The sequence below is a fragment of the Oncorhynchus masou genome, chromosome 6 (assembly GCF_036934945.1).
Source record: "Oncorhynchus masou masou isolate Uvic2021 chromosome 6, UVic_Omas_1.1, whole genome shotgun sequence".
Taxonomy (NCBI): domain Eukaryota; kingdom Metazoa; phylum Chordata; class Actinopteri; order Salmoniformes; family Salmonidae; genus Oncorhynchus; species Oncorhynchus masou.
The window spans coordinates 53,267,472-53,288,618 of NC_088217.1; the positions used below are offsets into that span (position 1 = coordinate 53,267,472).

General features: G+C 40.3%; 1 long non-coding RNA gene across 2 annotated transcripts; it reads right to left on the reverse strand.

Annotated features, from left to right (window-relative positions):
- Window positions 1-7,694: 7,694 nt before the first annotated feature.
- Window positions 7,695-20,536, reverse strand: LOC135542272 (uncharacterized). 2 transcript variants are annotated; one of them, XR_010456039.1, is made up of 4 exons: window positions 20,340-20,536; window positions 10,741-10,874; window positions 9,884-9,969; window positions 7,695-8,260 (listed from the first exon to the last, which is right to left on the reverse strand). It is a non-coding gene; the product is annotated as an uncharacterized LOC135542272 (long non-coding RNA). The 2 variants fall into 2 exon arrangements; XR_010456040.1 differs by lacking the exon at window positions 10,741-10,874 and having other exon boundaries at window positions 20,340-20,531.
- Between the last annotated feature and the right edge of the window lie 611 nt (window positions 20,537-21,147).

Consider the following 21,147-nt stretch of genomic DNA (forward strand, 5'->3'; position numbering starts at 1 on the left):
TGTTTGGCGACACTTTTACTGTGCAGTTAAAGGTAGTACGTTTTAAACGTAATGGGATAGTTCAGCAAAATGATGTATTCCGATATTTGTTTCCTCGTAAGCAATCTATAGACTGCTCTAAGGAGTTACTGCACACTTTTTTATTTTGATTGATTTATTGATTTTGAAAATTATAATTAGGGGTTGGATCAGTTTTAATATTGCAAATAGATTGTGGCATCGATCAATGTAATTGTCTGCATCATTTCCAATCCCCCATATATATGTTTTTATAAATATACTGTATATTATTTTAAATATATACATGTAAATATATTTTTCTGTACATATAATTTCCCTTATTATTTTCCCCTAACACTCCTCACCTAATTGGAGTAAACTAATGGACAACAAAAATGTTGCTTCTACTTCCAGCTTACACATACTACACACATTTACAGGCACAGTGTATTTTACGTTCGTTATCTTTTGTTTGTTTTAGTCCCATTCTTCAGCTACCCTCATCCCCTCCCATCTATCTCTAAAGACCATACAGTTTCTATTTGCCATATATTTTTCAACTCTGCTGTGATGGTTCACAAAAGTTCTGAACCTATTTTACAGACACAGTATATTTTACATTAGTTATCTTGTTTAGTTTTGTTTTGTTTTTTTTGTCCCACCCTTCAGCACACTTTGGGTTTGGCATAAAAGTCACTACCAAGATACATTAATGTTAGCATCTTCGGACGAAAAATGTTACTTTACTCAACATTGAGCGTGTCTGAAGTTACGCTTCACCCCATTACAATAGTGTGACTGTTTCGGGTTCAAATGTTCCGTATAAATCTTAAACATCCTCTCTATTATGTGCTTATTGTTTAACCATTTGTTGTTCTATGAGCCATTTGAGACCTTAAGGAACATTAGGTACTACAGGCATATCTACCAATGGCATATCCATATTTTTTATGAGAAATAACACTGGTAACTCCTGTGTGAATGACGAGCTTACTATCATTTACAAAAGGTGGGAGTAATGTGCAGTACCGGTCAAAGTTTGGACACACCTACTCATTCAAGGGTTTTTCTTTTTTTTCCTAATTTCTACATCATAGAATATCCTGCAACAAAACTATGAAATAACACAAATGGAATCATGTAGTAACCAAGAAAGTGATAAACAATATATTTTAGATTCTTCTAAGTAGCCACCCTTTGCCTTGATGACAGATTTGCACACTCTTGGCATTCTCTCAACCAGCTGCATGAGGAAAGCATTTCCAACCGTCTTGAAGGAGTTCGCATATATGCTGAGCACTTGTTGGCTGCTTTTCTTTCACTCTGCAGTCCAACTCATCCCAAACTCATCATTGTCCTGTTGAAAAATGAAATGATAGTCCCACTAAGCACAAACCAGATGGGATGGTGTAAAGCTACAGAATGCTGTGGTAGCCATGCTGGTTAAGTGTGCCTTGAATTCTAAATAAATCACTGACAGTGTCACCAGCAAAGCACCCCCACACCATCACACCTCCTCCGTGCTTCACGTTGAGAACCACACATGCAGAGATCATCCGTTCACCTACTCTGCATCACACAAAGACACTGCGTTTGGAACAAAAAATCTCAAATTTCGACACATCAGACCAAAGGACAGATTTCCACCGGTCTAATTTCCATTGCTCGTGTTTCTTGCCCCAAGCAAATCTCTTTTTCTTATTGGTGTCCTTTAGTAATGATTTCTTTGCATCAATTCGACCATGAAGGCCTGATTCACACAGTCTCCTCTGAATAGTTGATGTTTAGATGTGTCTGTTACTTGAACTCTGTGAAGCATTTATTTGGGCTGCAAACTGAGGTGCAGTTAACTCTAATGAACTTATCCTCTGCAGCAGAGTTAACTCTGAGTCTTCCTTTCCTGTGGCGGTCCTCATGAGAGCCAATTTCATCATAGCGCTTGACACTTTTTACGACTGCACTTGAAGAAACTTTCAAAGTTCTGGATTGACTGACCTTCATGTCTTAAAGTAATGATGGACTGTCGTTTCTCTTTGCTTATTTGAGCTGTTCTTGCAATAATAGGGCTATCTTCTGTATACCACCCCTACCTTGTCACAACACAACTGATTGGCTCAAATGCATTAAGAAGGAAAGAAATTCCACAAATGTACTTTTAACAGGGCACACCTGTTAATTGAAATGCATTCCAGGTGACTACCTCATGAAGCTGGTTGAGAGAATGCCAAGAGTGTGCAAAGCTTTCATCAAGGCGAAGGGTGGCTACTTTGAAAAATATCAAATATCAAATATGTTTTGATTTGTACTAATCCATTATAAGTCCTTTATTATAAGGTGTTATTTATAAAGCACTACCCCCCTTTTGCAGGTTAGCTACATTGCCTGTGACTTAACATCTTCGATATAGGGGGCAATCTTTTAATTTTTGGGAACAAAAATGTTCCCATTTTAAACAAGATATTTTGTCATGAAAAGATGATCGACTATGCATATAATTGACAGCTTTGGGAAGAAAACACTGACGTTTCCAAAACTGCAAAGATATTATCTGTGAGTGCCACAGAACTAAATGCTACAGGCGAAACCATGTTGAACTTTCATACAGGAAATGCCCCAGATTTTGAATGCGCTGTGTTCCAATGTCTCCTTATATGGCTGTGAATGCGCCAGGAATGAGCCTACACTTTCTGTCGTTTCCCCAAGGTGTCTGCAGCATTGTGACGTATTTGTAGGCATATCATTGGAAGATTGACTATAAGAGACTACAATTACCAGGTGTCCGCTTGGTGTCCTCCGTCGAAATTATTGCGCAATCTCCAGCTGCGTCCACTTTTCATTTGGTTCAGAGGAGAAAGGCAACTGCCACGAATGATTTATCATCGAATAGATATGTGAAAAACACCTTGAGGATTGATTCTAAACAATGTTTTCCATGTTTCTGTCGATATTATGGAATTAATTTGGAAAAAAGTTTGGCATTGTAATGACTGAATTTTCGGGGGGTTTTCTTAGCCAAACGTGATGAACAAAACAGAGCGATTTTTCCTACACAAATAATATTTTTGGAAAAACTGAACATTTGCTATCTAACTGAGAGTCTCCTCATTGAAAACATCCGAAGTTCTTTAAAGGTAAATGATTTTATTTGAATGCTTTTCTTGTTTTTGTGAAAATGTTGCCTGCTGAATGCTAGGCTTAATGCTATGCTAGCTATCAATACTCTTACACAAATGCTTGTGTAGCTATGGATGAAAAGCATATTTTGAAAATCTGAGATGACAGTGTTGTTAACAAAAGGCTAAGCTTGTGAGCCAATATATTTATTTCATTTAATTTGCGATTAGTTAACGTTGCGTTATGCTAATGAGCTTGAGGCTATAATTACGCTCCCGGATACGGGATTGCTCGACTCTAGAGGTTGAAACTTCAGTGCATGTAAAAAGTCACACGGCACAAGGTTAGAGACTAATTGTATGCATCACAAACAAAGTGCAGGAATTAAACCTAAGTAATGGCATCAAGTCAAAATGTCAAAATATTAAACCTCTTGGATCTACCCATCCCGGATCCGGGAGCGTTGTCATCAACTACAGTAATTAGCATAACGCAACATACAAAAAACTGACAAAAAATATTTTCTAGAAAATATTCATATTCATGAAATATAGTGAAACACAGCTTAGCCTTTTCTTAATCACCCTGTCATCTCAGATTTCGAAATGGTGCTTTACAGCAAAAGCAAGACAAGCATTTGTGTAAGTTTATCGATAGCCTAGCATAGCATTATGCCTACCTAGCAGCAGGCAATCTGGTCACGAAAATCAGAAAAGCAATCAAATTAAATCGTTTACCTCTGATGAGCTTCGGATGTTTTCACTCACGAGACTCCCAGTTAGAATAGCAAATGTTTATTTTTTCCAAAAATATTATTTTTCTAGACGAAATAACTCCGTTAGTTTTTCACGTTTGGCTGAGAATTCGACCGGAAATTGCGGTCACGACAGCGCCGAAAAATATTCCAAATTAGCTCCATTAATATCGACAGAAACATGGCAAGCGTTGTTAATAATCAATCCTCAAGGTGTTTTTCAAATATCTATTCGATAATATATCAACCGGGACAGCTGTATTTTCAGTAAGACCTGGAGGAAAAATAGCTACCTCTGTCTATTACGCAAGAATTACTCTGAGAGCTCTCAGCCGGACACTTACGCAATGTAGTCGCTTACGCTCAAACTACGTCAAAATGCTGTAGACACCTTGAGGAATACGTAGAAAAAGGAATCTGGTTGATAGCCCATTCACTGCTCAATAGGGATGCATCGGAACACAGAGCTTTCAAAACATGAGTCACTTCCTGATTGGATTGTTCTCAGGCTTTCACTTGCAATATCAGTTCTGTTATACTCACAGACAATATTTTTACAGTTTTGGAAACTTTAGAGTGTTTTCTATCCTAAGCTGTCAATTATATGCATATTCTAGCATCTGGTCCTGACAAAATAGCCCGTTTACTTTGGGAACGTTATTTTTCCAAAAATGAAAATAGTGCCCCCTAGATTCAACAGGTTTTAATGCATTTTCATTTTTCACATTGCTATGTATTTCAGGAAAAAATCCCACCCTGTTACTTGTATGCACAAAGAAGTAACAGTAGATTCAGTTTAAGCTCACATAATTGATAACATCATAAGGAAATATGTTGACTCTTCTGAAGATGATAATTAATAGAAAACTATCAAAAGACTCATACCTCTTTGCACTCTAGTTGATTGAAGCGTTATTGTAATAATTGCTGTCTTTCTCTGACATTTCACTCATACTGCATTTACCTCCATTCCTTACCATGTATTTGAGATGGATATGGAATAACTCAATTGGCTTTAGGAATGGGAATCGTGAAGAATACTTTTTGTGAATGATATCAATTAATCAAGAAATGAACCATTGCTTTTTACAAACGTTGGATATTGTTTAGTCCTGTGATAGGCATGGCACCAAATCATGGCAGCCCATATGCATGCTACACTAAACTTGAATATTCATATTGTTGTCAGTTACACGAACAATGACATTGCAGAAATGGCGTTGGATACATTGAGTTGCTCGGTTCAACAGCGCAATGGACAATATTTTTGTGAGATATTCCAGTATGGGATTGGTGTATGAACCCTAGTATTGAGTGTGTTCACAAAGGACATACGAATTTGCAATGACAATAGACAGAGAGAAGAAAACTTGTTAGGGCCTATACAGTGTATTTCTCATTTTGATTATCAAAACAGCAATACTTGTCATCCTGAAAAAAGTTGTAATAAGATGGATGGCTATGATATCAGTCAGTTAGATACTTAATCCCTTAACAAAAGTACATAAATACTGATTATGTATTAATAGTGTACAATATACAGTATGTTTAATTACATATGTGCTATGCATTATTTATGAAATTGAGTGCCTTTAATTAAACATGTACCCTACTTAACTACACTGAGCGTTTTCCTTTTGATTTCGAGTCGTTCACAGAGACATCAAAGACATGATTTCGGAAAGCATTCATACCCCTTGACTTTTTCCACATTTTGGTACGTTACAGCCTTATTATAAAATAGATTAAGTCATAAGGCACTGCATCGCAGCGCTAGCTGTGCCACCAGAGACTCTTGGTTCAAGCCCAGACTCTGTCGCAGCCGGCCGCGACCGAGAGGTCCGTGGGGCGACGCACAATTGGCCCAGCGTCGTCCGGGTTACGCACTAGTGACTCCTGTGGTGGACCGAGCGCAGTGCGTGCTGACCAGGTCGCTAGGTGTACGGTGTTTCCTCCGACATATTGGTGCGTCTGGCTTCTGGGTTGGATGCACGCTGTGTTAAGAAGCAGTGCGGCTTGGTTGGGTTGTGTTTCGGGGAACGCATGGCTCTCGACCTTCGTCTCTCCCGAGCCCTTGCGGGAGTTGTAGTGACAAGACAGTAACTATTAACAATTGGATACCATGAAAAAGGGGGTAAAACAAATTGATTAAATAGTTTTTTTCCTCATCAACCTACACATAATATCCCATAATGACAGAGCAAATAAAATTCAGAAATTTATAAAAATATCACATTTACATGAGTATTCAGACCCTTTACTCAGTACATTGCTGAAGCACCTTTGGCGATTACAGCCTCAAATCCTCTTGGGTATCAAGTTTTTCTTGTTCTTCTCTGCAGATACTCACAAGCTCTGTATATCACTGAATAGCACAGCTATTTTCAGGTCTCTCTAGAGATGTTCGATCGGGTTCATTTCTGGTCTCTGGCTTGGCCACTCAATGACATTCAGAGACTTGTCCCAAAGCCACTCCTGCATTGTCTTGGCTCTGTGCTTAGGTTCATTGTCCTATTGGAAGGTGAACCTTCCCCTCACTCTGAGGACCTGAGTGCTCTGGAGCTGGTTTTCATCAAGGATCTCTCTGTACTTTGCTCCATAATATTTCCCTCGATCCTGACTCTTCTCCCAGTCCCTGCTGCTGAAAAACATCCTCACAGTATGATACTTCCACCACCATGCTTCACTGTAAGCATGGTGCCAGATTTCTATCAAATGTGACGCTTGGCATTCAGGCCAAATAGTTCACTCTTGGTTTCATCTGACCAGAAAATATTGTTTGTCATTGTCTGAGAGTTCTTTAAGTGCCTTTTGGCAAACTACAAGTGGGCTCCTGTGCCTTTTACACTGGAGGTACTTCCGTCTGGGCACCCTACCATCAAGGCCTGATTGGTGGAGTGCTACAGAGATGGTTGTCCTTCTGGAAGGTTCTCCCATCTCTACAGAGAAACTCTGGAGCTCTGTCAGAGTGACCATCAGGTTCTTGGTCATCTCCTTAATCAAGGCCCTTCTCCCCCGATTGCTCAGTTTGGCCGGGCAGCCAGCTCTGGGAAGAGTCTTGGTGGTTCCAAACTTCTTCCATTTAAGAATGATGGAGGACACTGTGTTCTTGGTGACCTTCAATCTTGCAACCTTCAATCTTTTGATACCCTTCCCAAGATCTGTGCCTCGACACAATCCTTTCTCGGAGCTCTAATGTGAATATGAAAAACTCTGAGACCAGGTTGCCACGCCAACAGACTCTTTGGAAGGGTTTCCGGAAAAAAATGCTTTCATTTAGAGAGCAAGCAACAAATGTAAATGCCTGGAGTAAATGCCTGCAAAATGGCATTGGAACCTTCATTTGAACTAGTGCTATGGTCAGGTACACACCAGTGGTTGGTTTGGAGTCAAAGAGGATGCATCTGCAAAAATGTATGTCATATCTACTGTAAAATATGGTTGTGGATCTTTGATGTATAGGGCTGTTTTGCTTCCACTAGTCCTGGGGCCCTTGTTAGGATCAAAAGCAGCATGAACTCTACCAAATGGTTAATTTACCCCAAAATCTACATTTTGCAATGGTCGTCTCTGAACTTAATAAACCCCATTAGAAACATGTCGTTTGAAATAAGGAGGGCAGTCCATAAGCAAAGGATATCAAGGATCTGGAAATATTTTGTATGTAGGACTGTTCTAAGATCCTTCCCAATGTGTTCTTCAATCTCATAGAACATTTTAGAAAAAAAGCTCAGTGTCATTATCGTCACAAGGGGAAGGTGCCCGGAGTATTGAAAACAGGGGTACCAAATCATTTTCAAGACAATTGTTTTTCATTTTATTTTTTTATTTCATGTTTTTCTATTGTATTACTTGTTAAACAAAATCTGAGCAATTGTATTATTATAAAATAAAATAAAAATTTTAAAAATTGCATACAATATAGCTCAATTTGAAATATTATCAATCAATCAAATGCATTCATAAAGCCCTTTTACATCAGCTTATATCACAAAGTGTTTTACAGAAACCCAGCCTAAAACCCAAAACAGCAAGCAATGCAGATTGCAGTGCCTATTAAAAACTCCTTACAAAGAAACCTAGAGAGGAACCAAGCTCTGAGGGGTGGCCAGTCCTCTACTGGCTGTGCCGGATGGAGATTATAAGAGTACATGGCCATTAAGGACAGATTGTTCTAAGATTTTCAAATGGTTAATAGATGACCAGCAGGGTCAAATAATAATCACAGTGGTTGTAAACAAGGGACAAGGTAGCACATCCGGTGAACAGGTCAGGGTTCCAAGACCGCAGGCAGAACAGTTTAAACTGGAGCAGCAGCACGACCAGGTGGACTGGGGACAGCCAGGAATCATCAGGCCAGGTAGTCCTGGGGCATGGTCCTAGGGCTCAGGCCTACCGGGAGGGAGAGAAGGAGAGAGAGAGAATTCGAGGAAGCACACTTAAATTCGCACAGGACACCAGATAAGACAGGAGAATTACACCAAAAATAACAGACTGACTCTAGCCCCCCCGGCACATAGACTACAGCAGTATACATACTGGAGACTGAGACGGGGGAGGTCGGGGGACACTGTGGCCCCGTCAGGCGATACCCCCGGACAGGGTCAACCAGGGAGGATATAACCCCACCCACTTTGCCAAAGCATAGCCCCCACACCACCAGAGGGATATCAACAGACCACCAACTTACTACCCTGAGACAAGGCTGAGTACAGCCCACGAAGATCTCCTCCACCGCACAAGCCCGAAGGGGGCGCAAAACCGGACTAGAAGATCACGTCTGTGACTCAACCCACTCAAGTGATGCACCCCTCCTAGGGACGGCATGGAAGAGCACCAGTGTACAGTCGTTTTTGCAAATTTTTATAAAATGTGCCAACAATTTTGTATGAGACTGTAGAATGGTGCTAAAAAAAACTCAATCTGAACCAATGCTGTAGACAGAGGTGTCATGCCTATTGTAACTGAGGGTGGTAACAATTAATGCAAATACACTGTATATAGCTTGGCCATCAGAGTCCCCTCAAAAATGTCTGATGCATGACATCACTGGCTGTAGGCCTATACTTCTACAGACCAGCAGAGACGTGAGGTGGTGAGAGGACTGATAGTCAGCATGTGACACCAGGCCTGGTTTCTTGTTAACACTTTGTGTTAACTGTTATTAATGCCTTCGGTGCTGTAGTCAGTCAGTGTGATGATGGCATTTCTCTCACACTCTAACCTTTTCTCAACAACACAAGGGACTTCCTCATGTGTGACTGCCTGAGAATGTGTCATGTCACAGGAGGAATGGTTCTTTTTATATCTGATACATGGCAGAGAAAGAGGATGCCAAGTGCTTGTTTCCTCAAACACTGTGTTTCAAATCAAAAGAGTGAGTGGGACAGAGATTGTTTGAAGATAGGGGATGTCTACTCTATATGAAGGGCCTTATCAATTAAAGGAAAAACACAACATAGCATTTAAAAAGATCAGACATGGCTATTTTTAGAATCCCCGCCAGCTGGTAAAGGATATGAAGTGTGAAATACTCCAGGGATGTGAAATAGAGGAGAGATTGCTGGCTTAACTTAGAACTGAGAAACTATTACCATAATTATTACCATAATTCTACATGCTAGATGTATAATATACGGTTATGTACTTGACAACGGCTTTGAAATACATTGCTTCAAAAGCAAAAGCAGCAAATTAAATACAAAACTGTCACCTTCTGACCTTAGTTCCTTTGTTTTGTCTTTGTTTTAGTATGGTCAGGGTGTGAGTTGGGTGGGTTGTCCATGTTAGTTTTTCTATGTTAGTTTTTCTATGATTTTATATTTCTGTGTTTGGCCTGGTATGGTTCTCAATCAGAGGCAGCTGTCAATCGTTGTCCCTGATTGAGAAGCCTGTTTTCAATTGTGTTTTGTGGGTGGTTATTTTCAGTCTTTGTGTGTCTGCACCAGACAGAACTGTGTAGGTTGTTTCTTTGTTTGTTGTTCAGTTTTTGAATGAAATATCATGAACACTTACCATGTTGCACCTTGGTCCTCAACTTCTTCCCACGACAGCGTTACAAAAACAAATGAATCTTTTATGAGATGATCTGTCTTGGCTTCCTACGGTAAGAGCAGATATGAGACTGTCACACAGGGCACAGGAAATATATTGTATGTTAATATGCACGTGTGACACACAGCACAGTTAACAGATTGATGCATACACATTGTTTCTGTGTTTTCTATGTTTGTCAGTTTAGAGTAGATCGTATGGGTGGCTGTATCATTATTGCCAGTTCAATTCACCGGACCTGCTACTTGACTTTGGCCATTGTCATGTCAGTCACTGTCTGTGGTTTTTTTTTTTGGAGTCTGTTGTGATCAGATTTCTGCTACTCATGCGAGAAGTTAGTGCCTAGCCATATGGCCTGCCCTTGCGCCCCACTGATCACTGATGGTGTATACTTATATCTTCAACTGACTGACCAGCTTGATAGTGTTGTGCCATGAAACAGACAGGTGGCAGGCACAAGGTCGAACACAAAGTGAAGCAGCCTTCATTATTCATCCGGTAGTCCACAAAGAGATCAAATCCATCCTGCCTTGATACCCCTGATACCACCAAAAAAAAAATCCATTCAAACATCCAACGAATGGCTTGGCTGACGCTATGACATTACACGCTATAACTTACCACTAATGGTTCGATAATTATCAGTTTGACTCATTTCTGTTCTTCCACTCATTTCATTAGTGACATGCTTTTCCGATGCTTTACTAATACAGTGGATGGTCCCGTGCCAAACCACAGGCAGTGAATCTTATATCGGTGTGGCTCGTGTTAATGTTTTGTCAGCAGACACTCAATAAGCCAATTTTAGAGCTTCTCACCTAGCAGTTTGTGTACCAAAGTGTCCTCTGGAAGACAGTCCCTGGAGTTCAACATAAAGGCTAGGCACTGGCTGCTCAACCTCAAGTCTCCTCTCCCCCAACTATCTTGATTTTTCTTCCCTGAATGTAACATACTGGAGGGAAACAGTGGCATTAGCCTTAAACGCACCCTTACCTCAACAGGAATTTGACTAAGCAACGGTCATCAAAATGGATAAAGGGACAATAATACAGTTCTGATTAATGTAACAGATGCATAATGGAGTAAGATGCTCAAAATTTTGTTGTATTTCATACTCATCAAATATTCAATTAATTATAGCACATAAACAAAGCAAACTGAAAGAAGAAGAAAAACGATGGATTCTAGAAGTTTTAATAGGAATTCAGGTGTTAAATTGAATGTCAACAATCAAATTTCATATTTGAATCAACAAATGCCAAAATTGCCTATTTATGTTTTTGTATTATATTGCTAGAATAATGTTTGAAAATAACTTCTCATTTGCATATATACAGTACTTGTGCAAAATGTAATACATTTGCATGAAATTATTCTCAGCATCTTTTTAAAGGTACCACCCCCCCCACCCCCAATCTCCAGTAGTTTTCACCATGGATTTCACTCATATTCATGATTGTTTTTTTCAAATCCTCTTACATATTCAACATTAGGTGGAGACTATGTTCAGGAAAATTATGCTGCGTTCATAACAAGTTGGAAACTAAAACAAATACTATTTGTAAACTGGGAGCAACCAGCTGTGTGTGTTCACTTGCTTTAAACTCATTGACAACACTGATTGGCTAATGCCAAACAAGTTGCATCAACCATAAGCTAAAAGTAAAGCTATAATCCTTGCAAACAAACTGTGTTCAAAAGCCATACTAATTCAGTTTTTCAAAAATAATGTTTTGTTGCATTTAATTGTTGAAGTCTGTGATCGAGGTTGTTTCCTTAGTACGTGAGTTTAGCATGCGGGAGCTCATGCCACGTTCAAGTGCCAGTCAGAAGAAGGAAACTGACATTTCCGAAATGCTAACTCGTTTTAAAGGGATGATCTCGAGTTTGCCACTTGGGAAGTATCTGAATCGACCAATGGGAAGCTCTACGCAAATAACTGACAGTCATTTTAACTCGGAGGTTCCGAGTTTCCCACAAGTAATTATCAGTTGAAAGGGCGTTCAAGTGGATTTTCCCCAGATATGTGATGAACGCAGCATGATAGCCCCCTGTTTTATAATCTAAACGTGCTGCTCTATAATTTACCAGCACACAACAAGTGTACGTTGTGGGCACGATCCAAACCCTATATACGAAATTTGGCTTCCATTGCAGTTGAGATACTTTGAAAACATTTGTGGTATAAATATTACCTTGGTGCATTAATCCCCATCCAAGGGTCGCCTTTGAAATAGATGCGAATCAGAAACCACACTCCACTGTTGACATTTTGAAGGGGACTGGCGTTTGTTTGAGTGGTCATAAAGTGACATTTCCGTGATCATAAAATAAACGGGAAAATGTGCTTCGTACAACCAACAGTTGGAATGTGCATTGCTTTTCTTTTTAACCCTTGTTGTCTTAAGGGTGAAACATGACCTGCCACTATATTTAACAGCAGATAAAACCTCAAATTTATATATATATTTTTTTTTTTTCAAGTTGATTACTTTTTGTAGAATGACCCCAACATTAGAAAAAGTGAAACATCGCCTTTGTTCATATTTTCATGAAAGCTGTACCCCACCAGGGTACAAAGATTGACATAGGGTCATTTTTGACCCGGCAGTTGTAAAATACACAGCACAAAAACCACAAAGACACACACACACACGAGAAATTGAGATTGTGTGCTACTGATATAACTCAGACAACTAAAACTGTCTTGTGCATGTGCAGCATCTCCCCTCCACGACCCCACACATGACTAAAATTCACAGACAAAATAAAAACCATTTCAGACAATCAAAATAAACAAAATTTGAAAGCATTGTTTACTAATGGGGAATGCAGTCAAAAGCTATAAAGGTGCTGCAGATGACAGTCGCAGTTCTCTCTTTGCTGAAGCTATGAGTGCACGTTTCAGTGCCCAACAGGTGGCAGATCTGATTTATTTTTCAGATGTGCAAGAGGAACAAGAGAACAATGATTTAGAAGAGGAGGTATCTGAAGAAAAAGATGGGGGATTTCCTCTTCATTTGAAGATGATGCATCGTGCTCTGGGTTGTATTCTTCCCCAAGCTGAAAAAATAGACATTTTTGTCAAAGAACAGCAAAATAACATGGTCCTTGCCATTATGTGACGACCGGGGCAGGATGGCAGCACAACATGTCATATGGATGACCCCAGGGCCAACAAGACACGCAGTTGCCCATGCCCAGGACATCGCCTCAACATTCTAAACTCAGCAAACGTCCTCTCACAGTCAATAGTTTATTTTCAGCAAACTTAACATGTGTAAATATTTTGTATGAACATAACAAGATTCAACAACTGAGACTAATATTGAACAAGTTCCACAGACATATGACTAACAAATGGAATAATGTGTCCCTGAACAAAGGGGGGGGGGGTCAAAATCCAACAGGTCCCAGACGTGCTCAATTGGATTGAGCACCTCTTCGCTGGCCATGGCAGAACACTGACATTCCTGTCTTGCAGGAAATCACGCACAGAACAAGCAGTATGGCTGGTGGCATTGCCGTGCTGGAGTGTCATGTCAGGATGAGCCTGTAGGAAGGGTACCACACGAGGGAGGATGTCTTCCCTGTAACGCACAGCGTTGAGTTTGCCTGCAATGACAACAAGCTCAGTCCGATGATGCTGTGACACACCGCCCCAGATCATGACAGACCCTCCACCTCCAAATCGATCCCGCTCCAGAGTACAGGCATCGGTGTAATACTCATTCCTTCGATGATAAACGCGAATCCGACCATCACCCCTGGTGAGACAAAAAAAAAAACTTTTTGCCAGTCCTGTCTGGTCCAGCGACTGTGGGTTTGTGCCCATAGGCGACGCTGTTGCCAGGGATGTCTGGTGAGGACCTGCCTTACAACAGGCCTACAAGCTCTCAGTCCAGCCTCTCTCAGCCTATTGCGGAAAGTCTGAGCACTGATAGAGGTATTGTGCGTTCCTGGTATAGCTCGGGCAGTTGTTGTTGCCATCCTGTGTCTGTCCCACAGGTGTGATGTTCAGATGTACACATCCTGTGCAGGTGTTGTTACACGTGGTCTGCCACTGCGAGGACAATCAGCAGTCTGTCCTGTCTCCCTGTAGCACTGCCTTAGGCGTCTCACAGTACGGACATTGCAATGTATTGCCCTAGCCACATCTGCAGTCCTCATGCCTCCTTGCAGCATGCCTAAGGTACGTTCACGCAAATGAGCAAGGACCCTGGTCATCTTTCTTTTGGTGTTTTTAGAAAGTAGAGAAGCCTCTTTAGTGTCCTAGGTTTTCATAACTGTCACCTTAATTGCCTACTGTCTTAAGCTGTTAGTGTCTTAACGACCGTTCCACAGGTGCATGTTCATTAATTGTTTATGGTTCATTGAACAATCATGGGAAACAGTGTTTAAACCCTTTACAATGAAGATCTGTGAAGTTATTTGGATTTTTACAAATTATCTTTGAAAGACAGGGTCCTGAAAAAGGGGTGTTTCTTTTTTTGCTGAGTTTGCATGTTCATCACCCCAGCCATCAAAATAATCATCCTGGAGATTACAAATTTGGAGGGTTCCCATAAATATGGAGACAACTGGAAAAAGATGGATGAGATTGACCTGCGTGCCTACATAGGGCTGCTAATCTTAGCGGGTGTGCATATGTCGCGAGGCTACATATAGTCTCTGGGATGCAGAGAGTGGAAGGGCAAGTTTCCATGCCACAATGCCACTGACAGTCTTTTACACTTTCTCAAGAATGCTACGATTTGATAACCATGAGTCAAGACGTGTGAGAGACAAACTGGCAGCCATAAGAGAGGTCTGGGAGAAGTGGGTGGAGCGTCTGCTATACCTCTACAACCCTGGGCCTGAAGTAACAGTGGCTGTGTCACGCCCTTGCCATAGAGACTTTTTATTCTCTATTTTGGTTAGGCCAGTGTGTGACTAGGGTGGGCGTTCTGTTCTTTTTTCTATGTTTTTGTATTTCTTTGTTTTTGGCCGGGTATGGTTCTCAATCAGGGACAGCTGTCTGTCATTGTCTCTGATTGAGAACCATACTTAGGCAGCAGGTTTTCCCACTATGGGTTGTGGGTAGTTGTTTTCTGTGTCTGTGTTTTACCATACAGAACTGTTTCGGTTTTCATTTAGTTCTCTTGTATTCAGTTACAATTAATTTAAAAATGGACACTTACCACACTGCGCATTGGTCCGATCTTTCCTACTCCTCCTCAGAAGAGGACAAATTCTTATTTTCAATGACTGCCTAGGAACAGTGGGTTAACTGCCTGTTCAGGGGCAGAACGACAGATATTTGTACCTTGTCAGCTCGGGGTTTGAACTTGCAACCATAATTCAATATATCCATGTAATTTTCCTTCTTGTGAAGCAATCTATTTTGTTAAGTGCACCAGTCCCTCCTGCAGCAAAGCACCCCCCAAAACATGATGCTGCTACCCTCGTGCTTCACGGTCGGGATGATGTTCTTCGGCTTGCAAGCCTCCCCCCTTTTTCCTCCAAACATAACGATGGTCATTATGGCCAAACAGTTTTTTTTTTTTGTTTCATCAGACCTGAGGACATTTCTCTAAAAAGTACGATCTTTGTCCCCATGTGCAGTTAAACTGTAGTCTGGCTTTTTTTATGGCAGTTTTGCCTGTCCACGACCAGTCTCTTGCCTCTACACCTTTTTGTATTATAAAATATGTTGAACTCCAACCATCTGCCTCCTGTGTCTGCATCTGGGCTTCGCCTTGTGTCATGATACCGTTAAGGCATTCATTAGGGTAAATAATCACAAATAAATCACTATATTTTAGAAAAAAGAAACACAATTTCTCAACTTGCAGAGTTTGAATTATGAAACAATAACTTGAAAATACACTTGCCATGGTTGACTTTCATTATAACGGTGTTTACGATCTGTTGATTTATATTATGTAAATAACTGGCGAGAGAATTTATGAAGAATGACCACAACCTTTCATTGCAGTCGGATTTCTTTAACTTTCATCAACAGAAAATGAAAATGTCATTCAAGAGTTTTTACTCAGTTATATTCTCCTGTATCATCAGTCTATTTAGCAAAATGATTCAATTGATTTTGTGATGATACTGAAGATTATACCATGGGCCCCTGTACTAATTATTATTTACTGTGTTTGGCCTCTGAGATGCAGAGGCCTATAGTCTGCCCTGTAGATAACCATGGCATTCTGCAATGAATAGATGGCAGACAGGGTATCAACTTTATTTGGTCACCTACAAATGGTTACCAGATTTATTTGTGAGAGTAGCGAAATGCTTATGCTTCTAGATCTGACAGTGCAGCAGTATCCAACAGGTAATATTTACCAATTCCACAACATAACCTAATATCTAACACAATCTAGTAAAGGAATGGGATGAGAATATATCAGTATAAAATATATGGATGAGCAGTGACAGAGCGGCTAAGATGCAATAGATGGTAAAGGATACAGATTTTTTATTTATTTCACCTTTATTTAACGAGGTAGGCCAGTTGAGAACTTGTTTTCATTTACAACTGCGACCTGGCCAATAAAAAGCAAAGCAGTGCGACACAAACAACAGCACAGAGTTACACATGGAAAACAAACGTACAGTCAATAACACAATGGAAGAAAATATATATTCAGTGTGCAAATGAGGTAAGATTAGGGAGGTAAGGCAATAAATAGGCCGTCGTGGCGAAGTAATTACAATTTAGCAATTAAACATGAGTGATAGATGTGCAGAAGATGAATGTGCAAGTAGAGATACTGGGGTGCAAAGGAGCAAAAATAAATAAATAAAGTTAGTAAGGGAGATATGAGTCTCCAGCTTCAGTGATTTTTGCAATTTGTTCCAGTCATTGGCAGCAGAGAACTGTAAGGAAAGGTGACCAAAGGAGGAATAGGCTTTGAGGGTGACTAGTGAAATATACCTGCTGGAGCACGTGCTAGAGGTGGGTGCTGCTATGGTGACCAGTGAGCTGAGATAAGGAGGGGCTTTACCTAGCAAAGACTAGATGATCTGGAGCCAGCGGGTTTGGCGACGAGTATGAAGCGAGGGCCAGCCAACGAGAGCATACAGGTCACAGTGGTGGGTAATATATGGTGCTTTGGTGACAAAACGGATAGCATTGTGATAGACTGCATCCAATTTGCTGAGTAGAGTGTTGGAGGCTATTTTGTAAATGACATCGCCGAAGTCAAGGATCGGTAGGATAGTCAGCTTTACGAGGGTATGTTTGACAGCATGAGTGAAGGATGCTTGTTGTGCTATAGGAAGCCAATTCTAGTTTTCAGCTGTGCTAACATGATCGCAAAAAGGTTTTCTAATGATCAATTAGCTTTTTAAACTGAAACTTGGTTTTGGAACAGATGGCACGGCTCTATTCAGTGAAAGGAGTAACTCTCCGCTGGTCTGTTGTCCCTAGACAAGAAATTGTATATAGGATTCCAATAAAAAAAATATACTAGAAAATTCTAGCAGAATTTGGAACCAATCCTATAAGACAAGCTATAACAACTAAATGAGATCCAATTGTTGTGTCAAATTGACCATCTTGGTGGTTCTAGTGTTAAGGTGCGTGCACAAACACTCCCATATTCAGCGTGCACGCCCCATAGGTATGGAAGTTTACAGTCATGTGTCAACATGGCGTTCATGTATTAAAAATAAAAAAACTGAAATTTTACACAAGTATTCAGACCCTTTTACTCAGTACTTTGTTGAAGCACTGTTGGCAGAGTTTACAGCCTCGATTCTTCTTGGGTATGATGCTACAAGCTTGGCACATCTGTATTTGGGGAGTTTCTCCCATTCGTCTCTGCAGATCCTCTCAAGCTCTGTCAGGTTGGATGGGGAGGGTCGCTGCACAGCTATTTTCAGGTCTCACCAGAGATGATCGATCAGGTTCAAATCTGGGCTCTGGTTGGGCCACTCAAGGACCTTCAGAGACTTGTCCCGAAGCCATTCCTGTGTTGTCTTGGTTGTGTGTTTAGGGTTTTTGTCCTGTTGGAAGGTGAACCTTTGCCGCCAGTGTGAGGTCCTGAGTGCTCTGGAGCAGGTTTTCATCAAGGATCTCTTTGTATTTTTCTCCATTCATCTTTCCCTCGATCTTGACTGATCTCCGTGTCCCTGCTGTTAAAACATCCCCACAGCATGAAACTGGCAGTTTTCCTCAGACATGACACTTCAGGCCAAAGAGTTCAATCTCATAGCAAAGGGTCTGAAATCTTAAGCAAATAAGGTATTTTTGTTCTTTGATTTTTTTATACATTTGCAAGAATTTCAAAAAACCTGTGTTCGCTTTGTCATTATGGGTTATTGTCTGTAGATAGATGAGGAAATACATAAGAGTGTGGAAAAAGTCAAGGTGTCTGAATACTTTCTGAATGCGCTGTACCTCTCTGCCTCCTCATTGAATTGTACTTTCACAATGTCACATAATAGGTTTACAGCCCTGGAGGGCCTGAGGGCTCATTCCACCAGATGTTTGGCTACCTCTTGGGCACTGTTCAAAGGCATCTCTTATGAGATATTTGCGATGTGGCATGTTGCGTCACCCCTCATACATTTGAGGTTTTTACCAACTGGACGTCACTGCACCTTTGGCGCATATTGTCTTCAGTGTCAAAGCCTCTGAGAGGTGATGCTTTTGGGACTACCCTGGCTTCAGAGAGCATGTCTGCGATATAAGAATTGGCCATATCCCCATAGTGAGAAATGGGTATTTGAAAGTGAACTCAAGGTTACTTTCGTAACCCTGGTTCTCTGATAATATGAGTGAGATATCTTTGCCGAGTATAAAGGTCCTGGGTGGCAGGGAGCGTTCTGGGCTTTACGCACTACCCTCTGTAGCGCTTTGAGTTATCAATATCAACCATATATCCTATACAGTTGCAGCCAAATATATTGGTACCCTTGCGAATTTCTTAAATTCCCTATTTCTTCTAAAATAATAAATTTTGTATTAAACATGTCATAAATCAGATCAGTGTTTGAAGAACTTGACTGGCCTGCACAGAGCCCTGACCTCAACCCCATCAAACACCTCTGGGGTGAGATGTTTGATGAGCAGATGTCCACAAACTTTTGGTGATGTAGTGTATCAACATTTTCCTCTGGGCAAGTCTAGAGAACATGTCTAAAGATAACCACACACAATTTGGTGAATGCAGATGCTTCTGAAGCTTACAAAAAAAAGTTGGTGTGTGAAGAGTTGGCAGTTAAAGACAAGTACACTGCATTTAGACTACCAAATACTAAATGCCTATTTAGACCCAATCACCATCTCTCCAAGTAAGTTCCTAAATTATCGTCCAGTTTTTTTTTAACACTTTTCCATTTTTGTAATTTAATGTCGTGAGCTTTGAAATTATTGATGTATGTCCATTTTTAGTGGTTAAAATTAATTAAAAAGTGGATGACGGTGGTATGATAAACAAATTATTATATATGTTTTACATTTAAATGTCTACTTATTGAAAATATTAATGGACCAATATACCAACAAATCTGAAAATGGATAGAAACATGTCATTTCAGCCTTTGATGCCTGGTCTTAAGCAGGACAGATGTCCGACTTAGGTTTCCTCTCACATGGTCTGGTCATTAACCTTGAGGGACAGCATACTGCAGCGCAGCAGGAGTCACCACTCTGTAATCAGTCATCAATCTTTATCTCTTGGGACATTACCTGTTTTTGCTGGACACCAACCCATTTTGTCTGCTGCATAGATTTAGAAGTTAGACTGCAGTAACCTCAGTCTGACTTCAAAGAAATCAGTACCATTCAAAAAGAATACACGTCAGTTGAAAATGCAGCAATGTGAAATCACTTAAAGTGACAAAGTCCACCATTTGTCTATAGATCATATATACCCCAGTAATTTCCTTGTTATGGTTCACATTGTGAAGATTAGATCACCCGATTGAGAGTCATTATATAAGGTTTACTCGTTACTGATGGGTGACAGGTCATCACAAACTAATCTCTTAAACCACTCTGAATTATTGAAGAAGACCAAAATGTCAGTTGCATTATTTAGAAGCTTGCGGTAACAAAGTCTGGCGGTGGAGAATTCTAGGTCAGGAAAGGGCTGGGGGTGTTTCCCCATGGCATCACAGTTGAAGGTAATGTAAACCTTTGACCTTGTGGTATCTTTCACAGAGGATTTTAAAATAATGTAACAAAGACTCCTATTTAAATAGACATTTAAAAACACATTCAAAGATTTTCCTCCACACACATTATACTCAGTGATATTTTTAGATACAAAGAAAAAATGAATATATAATAACACCTGTTTTTAAGTATTTTCACAACTAAACACCAAAACCAACAAAAACATTCAGAGACTTTTGACTTGTATATGTCAACTCAAGAAACCCTGGTGTCAGAGTACAATTTCCACGAACTTACCCAGGTACGATCTTTCAGACTGCTCCCTTCGGATCTCCTATGTATTACAGAAACCAGGGTTTGGTTTCCAGAGAGCCCAGGATGAATGTTGCATAAGAAGCCTGCTGTCCCTAACAGGAGCATAACCTCCTTTCTGAACAGGCCTGGCCTCCTAAGGAGGTTGTTTCTCTGTATGTCACCAGGCCAAAGTCTCTGCCTTCCCCACCAAGATGCAGGGTGTGTCCATCTGTTTGTTTCCATATCAACTGATGCTTAACGAGCAGATAGAAGGTACACATGCTGGCACACACACACACAACAAATGTTTTTTCTGCTGTAGATATAAGATATTTCAACATATACAATGCCTTCAGTATTCATAACCCTTGACTTATTCCACATTTTGTTGTGCTACAGCCTGAATACAAAATATATATATATATTTTTTTTTAATCCATCTCACCCATCTACACACAATAACCCCTAATGACAAAGTGAAAACATGTTTTTAGATATTTCATTGAAAATTAAAAACAGAAATATAATTTACATAAATATTCATGCCCCTGAGTGGAGTTGGACCCTGAAAGCGACAAAATTCGACAGCTGTGTAGGCTACTATATTTTGTCATCAAATCAAAAGGTATACATTTGTTATAGGCAGAAGTTCAAACAGGATGTACCTGTGACAAGAACCAGTCAACGCTGGTCTGACCAATCGGAATCTACGCTTCAAGATTGTTTTGATCACGCGTACTGGGAAATGTTCAGAGTAGCCTCAGAGAATAATATCGATTTGTACGATGATTCGTTGAGTGAGTTTGAGTAA